This window comes from Ctenocephalides felis, unplaced genomic scaffold (genome assembly GCF_003426905.1).
Source record: "Ctenocephalides felis isolate EL2017-DRISC unplaced genomic scaffold, ASM342690v1 CF-g0.4_SCAFFOLD_01886, whole genome shotgun sequence".
In the NCBI taxonomy this organism is placed as follows: Eukaryota; Metazoa; Arthropoda; class Insecta; order Siphonaptera; family Pulicidae; genus Ctenocephalides; species Ctenocephalides felis.
The window spans coordinates 64,171,059-64,183,603 of NW_020538040.1; positions in this window are offsets into that span (position 1 = coordinate 64,171,059).

A 12,545-nucleotide genomic window follows, 5' to 3' on the forward strand; every position below is an offset into this window, starting at 1 on the left:
ATCCAATTAAAATCAAATAACTTATGACAGTATTAAAGATTTCGATCAATTTTGTTGGAATTTTGATTAATTATTCATTTTTGTTCAATTTCGGACAAATTGATATACTTATATAATGGACTAAACGACATAGTACTGTTTTGCAAGCATTACAGGGCCAAAAAAACTGGTCAAAGACGATTGGCTTTTACCTTCTACTACAAGTATGCAAAAATTATTTGCTAAAATCAGACCAAAATATTCGTCGGTAAAAGAAGCCTTCTCAGCCCGGCAAAGATTGCTTACGATGTATAACTTGTACCATTTGGGTTCATGCTCATGTGCTAATGTCTCAAAGAGGACGAAACGCATTGTTTGTGAACTGCTTTCTTAAAAGTTAGCATCTGAGTATGTCCTAACTCTATATGTCATTTTGTCCGTACTATATCGAAAAAAGTTATTTTATAGTAGGATGCATTTTTCTTTAATAAATATGTTATTGTAGTGAGAATACCGAATTAAAATACTATCTACTTATACTACTTATGTTATCACATTTAATACTGGCAGTCAATGAACCAAAGATGAGAAAAAACGATTAAGACTGGGTATATTATCATTATTGAGATTGTATATTATTATTATATATATTGTATATTATTATTATTATTGAGATTGGGTATATTATCATTAAATAAAAAAATATCATTCAAAAACAAAACACCGTGTTATTTTGTCCGTACTTCCCCTATGTCATTTTGTCCGAAAATGAACAAAAATGAATAAATAATTAAAATTGCACCAAACATCTGACAACTGCAATAAAATTCATAGTAGTCACTAGTACTAGTACTAGCTTAACTTCATTAAATGTAGTAGAAATAATTACAAATAACAATAAGTAAGTTCCAAAAAACATGACAAAACCACCTTCAAAATAAACTTCTGAAGGCAAAATACACGTTTGAATTAATTACTGCGACAAAACTGTGACAATGACGCACATCATCTGATAGGATGCAAATGTCATCCAAGGGAATAAGTGGTTAAGTCGAATTTCGGCAAAAATGTCTTTAACTATTTCTCTTAGAATAGAACTTTGAAATCATGCTTTGAAAAATAGAGAAAATTGACTTAACCCCTTATTCGATAGAATGACAGATATATCCTTTCAGATGTGCGCCATTGTTACAGTTGTGTTGCAGTAATTTTTTCAAACGTGTATTTCGCCTTCACAAGTTTATTTTGAAGGTGGTTTTGTCATGGTTTTTGTAAATATCTATATATATATATATGAGAAAGCCCGTAGCTAGTTTAAGAGTTTTATCCGCTCTTGTATCATCTTACTGCTATACGAAAGTTGCGGTCCAATAAAGATCGCTGCATCGTCTCACTACCTGTTCTTCTAATCATGCGACCCTGCTGACTATGTCGTTATGGAAAATTCATCGTTTTCAAACAACGTTCTTTAGCCAGATTTTTTGCATGTATCATTAAATTATTTACGAAATATACTCCTGGTGTCTTCATTCGAGCGACCATAAACACATTTTTATGGTTTCGGGATCAACAAAGAATTAATGGGTTTTGCGAATTTAAAAAAAAACATTGGTTTTGAATTGAAACTAGCCTATTTTATGACAATAATAGTAATTAAAACGTTTTGAATCACAACTATCACAAATTAAGTAGTTTGGTATTGGCCGATTTGAAAGAATAAATTATAGGTTTCAGATTTTATTTGATTTCACTTATATATGATATTAAATATTTTATTTTTTTCAAAATTATTAAATTTCTATTATTTCAAATTTTGTCTAATGCTCAAAATATTTTATATAAGTAAAAATGTAAATAGTAAAAAATCTGACATCAGATTCTGGGAACAATTATCTATAAAGTATTTATTAAAATGTAATGATTTTAGTATTCAACTAATTCAATTGGATTGTATTGAATGGGGTCGAAAGTTTCATTTGTCTTCTATGTGAATTATTATTTATTAGTATATTGATTAGATTTCATAAAATTTAAACTTGTATTATACCATTGTAATCGTACGTTTTGAAGCGCAATGTATTTCGTTTAGAAGGGGGTTTAAAACTGTTCATATTATTTTTTGAAATATGATTGAAATTTTAATTTTCTTGAACATTTAAAATTCTGTAAAATGTTGAAACTTTAAATCTATTCTTCTAGATGAAAGTTAATACTGCCATAACAATGAATGCGTGATATATGATAGAAATAATTGCTACAAGGACTCATTGCTATGCTAAGTATACCAATGTTTTCGCAAAACTAATGAATGCGAGTCCTTATCGAGCTTCACACTCACTTATACACGATTCAGAATGACTTAAATCATCGAGAAAACGTAAAATTAGCAAATCGGATTTTCTGGTAAGCATTTCTTCTTTGGAAACTTTATAAAAAAAGCTCTATATTTCTATACAATCCCATAGATTTGCTTTCTTTTTAAAATCAGGTTTTTGAATTATTTAGTAGCCAAAACCGTTTGAATAATTTCTTTGTCCATGTGTCGTGAAATATATCGTATCAGAAACTCGTTATGCAATAAAGGTGCAATAAAATGTAAATTAATATATAGATTTTATTTAAATATTCACAAAATGTAATAAAACCTAAATTAATAAATAAAATATTTGTTTTACAAGTAACTAAAAATTATTAGTGTCTGATGACAAGCTGGAATATTTTACCTCGTCATTATACTCATTAGCAATAATGCATTAAATAGTAATGTAAAGAAGAAGAAAATATTTGGACAGCAACAAAATTTTGATTTGATCTAAACTCTTGTAATAAAGAAAATTCCACGGAATCAGAAATATAAATTGTGTTTTTAATACTCTATATGCGGTACGAGATTCAATTGAAATGAAAATTTAGATTTTTTATGTAAATAATAAGGCTTATTCAATTATTCTGTCGATTCTTATGTTGTATATTAAATATTATGTAAAAGTATTTAGACAATTCATATCGTCAGTTTCCCACAAATTATCATACAAAAATACAAATAACAATTATGTTCATTCAACTTCAGTGATACTTACACCTAGTAAAATAAATTATAATATTTATAATACTGCGGATTTTAAACTTTAATTAATTTTAATTTTAATTTTAATTTTAATTTAGAAATCTGATGAGTTTTCGATGCTTCGAAAAAATGGAGCAAGAAGCGCAAATAATGTAGGTTATATTTACTTATTTTATCTCAAAAATATTTAATATTTGTTCATGTCAAATTTATTTCATAGCCACTATATTGTTATTTTAATTTTCATAAAAGAAAATGATAATACAAAGATTATCATTAACTATTCACCAACAAAGTAAGTGAAGAAAGGATAGTGTTTTGTAAGATCACTTTCAACCAAGTATTTTAATTATATGAATGGTACTGTGATACTTGAAAAAAAGAATAGCGCTTTGTTTGCCGGTTAAAGCAAATATATATATATATATATATATATATATATATATATATATATATATATGTATATATCCAAAACTAAATTAAATATACAAATAAAGAATCACAAAACTGGATTTCTGAACGTCCATCAGCCCACATCATGCCGCGATCCCATAAAATATTAGCCTTATTTAATTTCTTGGTATTTATACTGAGGATCAGTTGAATTTGAATTCCAAACGTTTACTATATACTATTTTAGTCATTTTCGAATTACATTACATTTATTTTAACTTGATGGATGTTTAATTGATTAACATTGATTATATATATATATATATATATATATATATATAATCAATGTTAGAATTTAGAAATCACTGAAAGCAACTCTATAAAAAAAAATAACTCAAATATATCAAAATAACTAAAAACCAAATACGAAGCAGAAGTTATACACTAATGCATTACAAAGCATAAAAGTTTTTACTTATTTGAAATTTATATTTTTTAACTATTCTTTTTATCGCTACGACTTTAATAATAATACACAATAAACTTCACAATATTTGAGTAAGTTTGATCTCGAGACTACGATATAATAAATATTATGATTAGAATTAAATACAAAGTATTTAATTATTTTATTAAGATAATAATTCAATTATAATATCAAATATGAATATCATATAAGACCAATTTAAACAAAGATAAAATTAGATACGCAATATCATGTACATGAGTACACAAAATTGAATGAATCTATATATATTCTAAAATTAAGATATTCAAAAGAAATTAAAATATTTAAATTTTTCGCCGGTATGAACTTGCAATTTATTTAATAATTTTATTCATTTAATTTTTTTGGGCCGGAAAGTTCAAGGATTTTGCGATAAAGTTCTATACTACTAGTTTCGCCGAATCATTTTACTTTTGATTTCCAGTTAATTGAATTAATTTGAATTATAATTTTATTTTAATGTTTCCTTAAAGCTTGATTAATAATTATGCTTTGGTTTGACAGGTATTAGAACGTTTATTGTGCAACAAAACTATGGTACTCTTTCCACGGGCACTCCGACTTACTGGCCAACTGACCCAATAAAGAAGCCCGATTTATTGGATTTCTTCATAATGAAAGGCTTAAACTCTAGGTACACAGAAGTTCATTCAAGCTACGATCTCTCTTCAGATCACTCACCTATAACTGCTACTATCTGTTCTTCAATTATCAATGTTTGTAAACCTTATAGACTTCATTCGAGAAAAACAAACTGGGAACTATACCGCTGCAAAATAGAAAACAATACTGATCTCAAAATTAGTCTTAAGAACTCATCGGAAGTTGACTCAGCTATTGACAAATTTAATAAAACTCTTCATGATGCTGCTTTACTTGCTACTCCAGAAACAATAGTTCAACAGGATCAACCTCTATCTTTTGAAATTAAAAATTTAATCTCAGAGAAAAGGAAAGCAAGACGTAAGTGGCAGTCAACTCACTTTCCATCAGATAAGAACATATACAATAACTTAAGCAATAAACTAAAATCCAGATTGAAAGAAATTTCTAACCAAAACTTCAACAATTACGTATCAAACCTAAATAGATTTGATAACTCAATCTGGAAACCAATTAAAAACAAATTAAAACCACGTATTCAAAATCCGCCTGTTAGATGGGATGACAGCAATCACCTATCTTGGGCTAGGAGTGATGCAGAAAAAGCTAATTTATTTGCTCATTATTTAAGTACAGTTTTCAAACCGAACCCAGATTACTCTAACGCAGCGGACCTTAACTCAAATATGATTCCTTCTCACAACTCAATGAACAGTATAAAGTTCTTTTCATTAAAGATTATAATTGAAGAAATTAGTAAACTAAAAAATAATAAATCTCCAGGTTACGATTTAGTTACGGCAAAAATGTTGAAAGAACTGCCAAAGAAGGGATTCATCCTTCTAACGTATATATTCAACTCAATAATTAGATTAAATTATTGGCCAGCTCTCTACAAAACATCTGTAGTAAAAATGATCCATAAAAGCGGAAAAGATCCTTATATGGTTACCTCATATAGACCAATCAGCCTTCTACCAATTGTTTCAAAAGTGCTCGAAAAACTCCTGCTTCAACATATCTTAACTAGCGCGAATATATTTCCAGAACATCAGTTTGGCTTTCGGAGTCAACACTCCACAATTCAACAGTGCCACAGAATCGTAAGAGTCATCAGCAATACTTTCGAGGCCAAACAATTCTGTTCTGCAGTCTTTCTAGATGTGAGCCAGGCTTTCGATAAGGTGTGGCACAAGGGACTTTTACTGAAGATTAGATCGCTACTTCCATGTGGTTATTATAATATTCTAGAATCTTATCTCGCCAATAGGAAATTCAAAGTACGGGTCAACACTGAAACCTCAATATCTCATCAGATTGAGGCAGGAGTTCCACAAGGCAGTGTTTTAGCGCCATTTTTATATATCCTCTTCACTAGTGATTTTCCAACTTTACAATCAACCACAACAGCTACATTTGCTGACGACATGGCAATTCTTTCGACACATGCTGATGCATCTAAGGCTACGCTAATTTTACAAAGGCATCTAAATGTTATAGAGGAGTGGACAAAAAAATGGAGAATAAAAATAAATGAGAGCAAGTCTAGTCATATAACATTTACACTGAACAAGACAACATGCCCAGGAGTACATTTTTATGGCCAAGCAATTCCAAGCACCGAATGCGTCAAATACTTAGGTATGCATTTAGATCGCAGGCTCACGTGGAAGGACCATATTTGCGCCAAATTAAAGACTATAAAAATTAGAACCGCTGAACTATACTGGCTACTGGGACGCAAGTCAATTTTGTCGATTGACAATAAACTTCTAATTTACAAGGCAATAATAAAACCCATATGGACTTATGGCATTGAATTGTGGAGCTGTGCAAGCAAATCCAATATAGCGTTAATGCAACGTGCCCAATCGAAAATATTGAGGCAGATTACTGATGCTCCGTGGTTTATTAGTAACAAAACTTTACACGACGATCTTCATATTGATTTTATAAACAAAATAATACAAATCAACAGTATAAAACACTTTCAAAAACTACAACATCATTCAAACAATATAGTCACTCAGCTTCTTGAGACATCAACTTCAAGAAGACTGAAGAAGAAGCTGCCCGAAGATAATATGGAGGAACCATAGAACTACCACAACCTTATATAAACAGAATAATTGAATCATTTATTGAAGTGATTCTCTGAATATGATTGTAATATTGATCCGATAAATTTATATGTGTGTTTACAAGTGTGTGTGTATGTGTGTGAGTGAATGACATAAGCCAAATAGCTCATAGAATAGTTATGTATTCTGATTGCTATTGAAAATAAAAATTAAAAAAAAAAAAAAAAAAAAAAAAAAAATGTAGATAAATTATGTATCACTATTTTTATTTACATAACGAATGTGACATTGAGAAGAATTACTATCGAATATAATTAACTCACATTAATATTTTTTTTGGTATATATACATAAATTAATTTAGCAAATGCAAATATGTGAATATCGACAGTTGTATTCTCAAGCAAAAAACGTTAGACATTCTCATAAGTACATTTAATATTTATATCTGAGAATACACACACATTTATATGTAATGTGTGTGCGAGTATGTTTGTGTTTTGAACAGGAAATTCAAATAAAAAGCAATTCTTTGAAAGTGAGTAGTTGTTATACCCGACGTTTCGGAACTAGTTCCGTCAAAAGGTTTTCTGCAAATCCGACTGCGACACACATATCTCTCTTTATTAACATTTCTATGGGTTCCGTGCCAATGTTTATCCGTTAGACGGCAACGCGGCGCTCACGCGCTTTGATATTTCGTCTCTATGCAGTTAAAGCAGTACAATTGCTTTGAAAAAAAGTTCAGAATTTCCAAAATATGTCAAAACTAGCTGTAAATGGAATTCTGTCTTAAGGCAATTAAGGCATCGTGCCTTAAGGCAAATTGCTGGAACTTCCCGTACCAAAAATTATTAATTTTTTAAAAACGATGAACATTTTTGAAAAAAAATGTACTTTGAAAAAATAGGAATTTTGAGAAACTATATATATGGACAAAAAATTACTTTTTTTTGAAAAAAAAAATTAAAAAAAAAAAAAAAAAATTATTTTTTTTTTTTTTTTTATTTTGACATATTGTGGAAGATCTGAACTTTTTTTTCAAAGCAATCGTACTGAACTGCATAGGGACAAAATATAAAGCGCGTAAGCGCCGCGTCGCTGTCTAACGCATAAGCATTGGTACGGAACCCACAGAAATGTTAACAAAATGTATACTTATTGTTAAAATCTCTATAAAATATCTGATAATTTGATGTGCATATGTCTAATGATCATTTTTGACCGCCAAATGGCTAATTTTTTTACTTTTTCCTCCATATCTCCGAAACCGCTAGACCTACCTTTATGAAAATTTTATAGATTCTTCATCTTGTCAATACAAGTGAAATGTTTTTTGAATTATTAAAATCGGACGCTCCGTTCTCTCCAAAACTGAGTTACCGTTTTCGGCACTTTTTGCCCCGTTTCTTTGGAACATTTGACCTGCCTTTGCCAAAAACTAATCAGCACGTCTCCTTATCAATACGAATCGAATGTTTTTTGAATTATTCAAATCGGTTGATCCGTGTTCCTGAAATCGTCGACGAAAATTTGTATCCGCACATACATACACACACGTACATACATACACACACACATACACACACACATACACACACACATACATCCATTTTTTCTAAGGTATGCCAAAATGTTCAGAAACCTTTGAAACGTAAAGATATATAAAAATTTTCATTTTCGATTTTTTTGCGATTACTATAACTTGCCCTACGGGAAGTTAATAAAGAATATATTTTTTTCAATAAATTTTTTTTTTTCGAAAAAAAGTAATTTTTTGTCAAAAATATAGATTTTCAAAAATCTAATTTTTTTGAAGTAATTTTTTTTCAAAAATGTTAATCGTTTAAAAAAATAATTATTATTGGTACGGGAAGTTCCAGCTGCAATTTGCCTTAAGGCACGATGCCATGCGCCCCACTAGTTTCTATTTTTTTTCCAGAACAGTTAAGGTCAAGACTATCACCCCGCTTCGTTTTGATGTCAAGGCCTGGGACACTTTGTATAAATAAATAAATAAATTATATCGGTCCGGTTAAATATGCCGGTCCTACCTTGCATGCCATGCATGCGAAAAATGCGGGCGCACGCTCTAGGGGGCGCCAAAACGAGATTCTGAAACGAAATTTATAATATATTATTTATATTTTTTTAAATATAAAATCTAGAATACTTAATAGATTATAATTAACAGTCTAACTTAACTATGGATACGAGGTCACAAAAAGCATTTTCAGTTTGCAATGCGATGGAAACAATTAACCGATTAATAACGGTTAATTAAAGTTATCTCGGAATCGAAAAAGTGTTCCATCCTGTTAGGGCAAACCTGCAAAAGATTAAATTAATTATTAGGCATTATTGACGAAAAATTGCGAGCTGAGTTTGTTGAAACGGAACTTGTTAAAAAATAAATACAAATTATAATGTAGGAAAATGAAAAATGGGGAGTCGGTGCCTAGAAAATGGCTTATTTATTTCGAGAAACTGAATTGTAACTTTTGTTTTTGGTGCAAATGTTTCGCATCTGATAAACTTTGAATGTTGAAGACCACGTAAGTTAGGGTTATAGAAAGGGAGCAAATATAAAAAATGGAAGCAAAATTTACTTTGGAACAAAAATCGTTAAGCTTTTTTTATACCTAGTGGTGCCTATACTCTAAATTTAATTATTAACTATTCAGAAATAATACAGATACAAATATAATTAGTTTTTTTTAATATAGCTCAAAAAATATGTAATTTCTTTGCATCTTTCACTTCATCTTTGGACAATACTTTTAAAATACGTTATAAATTTAATTATAAAGCAACAATCTAATACTTTGAATCTGTGGGAAAGTAAAAATGATTACAAATTAGCCCATTACGATAGCAATAAGGAGAAGTAAGCGATGCAATTTCGAATATTGAAAAAGATAATTAAAATATAATTCAAAAAATCTAACATTAAATACGAGTGTTATGTTTAAGAATGGAAGGCTAGTTTTTTTTGCTCTTTTGGAAGGATTTGTTCAATAGAATAAATCGCATAATAAATAAGTAAAATGTTTCAAAAACCAAGTATTAATATTACACATATGTTAGAAATACTTGAGAATTTAAAAATATTTGATTATGATCAACCCGCGAATCGCCCCAATTTTCTATATAAATTTAAAATCAATGTATTTTATACGCTTTTAGATTATATATACTTTTTGTCCAGAATGATTAAAAATTAATTAATAAAAAAATTACGTAAATATTTACATACTTTTAATGATAAACTGTTAAAACATTAAAAATTATTGAGGAGGGCGCTAGAACAAATCTTGCATGCGGGCACTGAGGACCCCAGGACCCGCTCTGTATATATAAATATATATACTAGATGACCCGAAAGACGTTGTCCTGTACCGACATCTACGTTTTTCCAATATTCTATACGAATATTTACCGTTCAGTTGAAAATAATAATTATTGTTTTTCGAATTACTATTTACATCAATATGAGTTCCATATGAGTGATGTTAAATGTAGAACTGCTTTAAATAAAATGATGATTCTCAATTCCCACAGTTAACACTTTAATTATCTCTTCAACAAATATTTTATTGTTCAATAAAATTGTATATTAAAAATTATACACTGCAATTTATAGAACAAATTTATTTCCAATTTTATTTATTTCAATTTCAATGAATGATTTTTTGTTTATTCACGACTAAAACATTGATTTTCCAAATGTATCACGCAAAAAATCATCGTCTGCCTTTGTGATTTATGGTCATAGAAAAAGTACACGTGTTGAAAATTGAAGTCTTTTAAAGGGTATAACAAAGTAATTCAGAAAGAATTAATATATCATTCGCGGTAAAGGTACAATATCAATGGAAATAGGCTAATCTTTATCTTAAGTTTAGAAGTGAAAACAATTTGCACTTCGTCACCACCCACCGCATTAATTGCTACAACTTTCTTTATTATAAATTTTAATTTAAAAATTTTATTATAAATTGTAACTTCTTTTGTTTTGAAACGGCGAAGAGTTAAAGGGCTCGAAAGACACTCTGGTTGGACAGCCGCACACTCTTTAAACAATCACTCTAATCAATAAATCTATCAATATTTGTGTAACAAAAAAATAATAGAAAGCAATAATTAGTTAGAAAAAGGCCTTAAATTTTCATCTATATCGTATCTTTTATTTTGTCAGAGATACAATAATGAGAATTCGGTTGCTTTTTTTAACTAGATTTTTTTTTCATGAAATCATGAGCTTTTTGAAAATCATTTGTACTAAAGTTGTGGTATTCTCTAAAATCCATCAAGATCTCTTAAACCAAGTTAATTCTAGATGGAATACGATTATTTTTAGTTTTGGTGGAAATGACACAAAATTGTATGCGTCTTTTATTTGCATGATAGCTCATTTTACACGCAGAAGTACTCATTTTAAAGCTTATTTTGAGCACTATTAAACCCCATTTTAATATCTAGCCTAATATTGTTCCTAGAACACTTTATAAAACACCGATTTATTAAGATTTTAATTGATATAATTTTGATCATTATATGATTTTAGTTATAAGTTATATTTTTAAGATATTAGCAGAAAACGATAAAAAACGCAAAAAGAAATAAATTTTCAATAGCCAGTAACTTGAAAAGTATTTGCTTTTTTGAAAATCATTATTAAACATTTTTCTCTTATTAGTTTTTTTATCGATACCGATGAAAAGAAATGTCATCCCCTGGGAAGTAGCAAAAGAGTCTAAATTATTTTCACTTTTGAACTTGAGAGTAAGATGAACCTAATTCCAAAATTTCATGCAAATTGGAGCACAGTAAAAAATTTCTGACACTCCATTGGCTCCATTGACTTGAGTAAATATTCCGTATCTAATGACATTACACTTTTCTTATTAATAATCATAAATATATTATATTTTAATATTGCCTTAGCCTATAAGAAAATGTTTGGCAAATGACAGTCTTCATTTGTTTTTAATGTCAAACAATGCCTCAAATATTTTCAATGTCAATCAATGATAAGCGTTTTTTTTGTATTTTTTTCATTTATTTTTACAATCTAATTATATTTCTATGAATCAAAAAATCCTAGAAAATTCCCTCAACAAACTTCAGAAAGATTTATGAAAATCCGAATAATCGTTTAGAAGGATGAACCTTTTATTATACCCCATTACAGAAAAATTTTATATATATAAGAAGAATAAGATATAAGATATGAGAGTGCGTGTATTTGTGTTATGATCATTATGTATATATGCATAACACTATTAAATTTAATTAAGGTTATCGTAGGTTTTCATGGATAGATAAATGTAAGATTCATCAGTAAAAAACGGGATTGATTGCACATTGCAAACCTTCTAAACCCTACATAGCTGCTACATAGCTTGCAGGTTATAATTGCGATATTCATTTATCTGTTATTAATAATTTATAATTCTATTTTATCTAATTGAATGTATAGGAAGATTTATCAATTTTCAAACAAATTAATATTGAAATCTTCTAGCAAATTTGAAGCGACATGCGATATTTTTCTCCTAATTATTCAGAGCCTACTCGATAGTAATTGGTATTTAAATGAAAAAAAAAAATAAAAAATTTAAGTATTCCTAAAGCGAAATGTAATAGTGCATAACTACCATTATGATATTCATTTTTTCATCTAAAATTGAGCAAGCAGCACATATATCACATCATCTTCTAAGAATTGCTTTTACAAATATGTCATATTAAAATATATCCACATTTGAATTTGCTACATACGTGATATGCCAAATTTGATGTGCGAATATTGCCGCTCCTGTCGAACTAATGTTGTTGCACTTTTGGCGGTTTAATTCAGATTTGGTGCAACTTCACACTCTGCTGGTATAAATTAACTGTCAAGTTAGCTA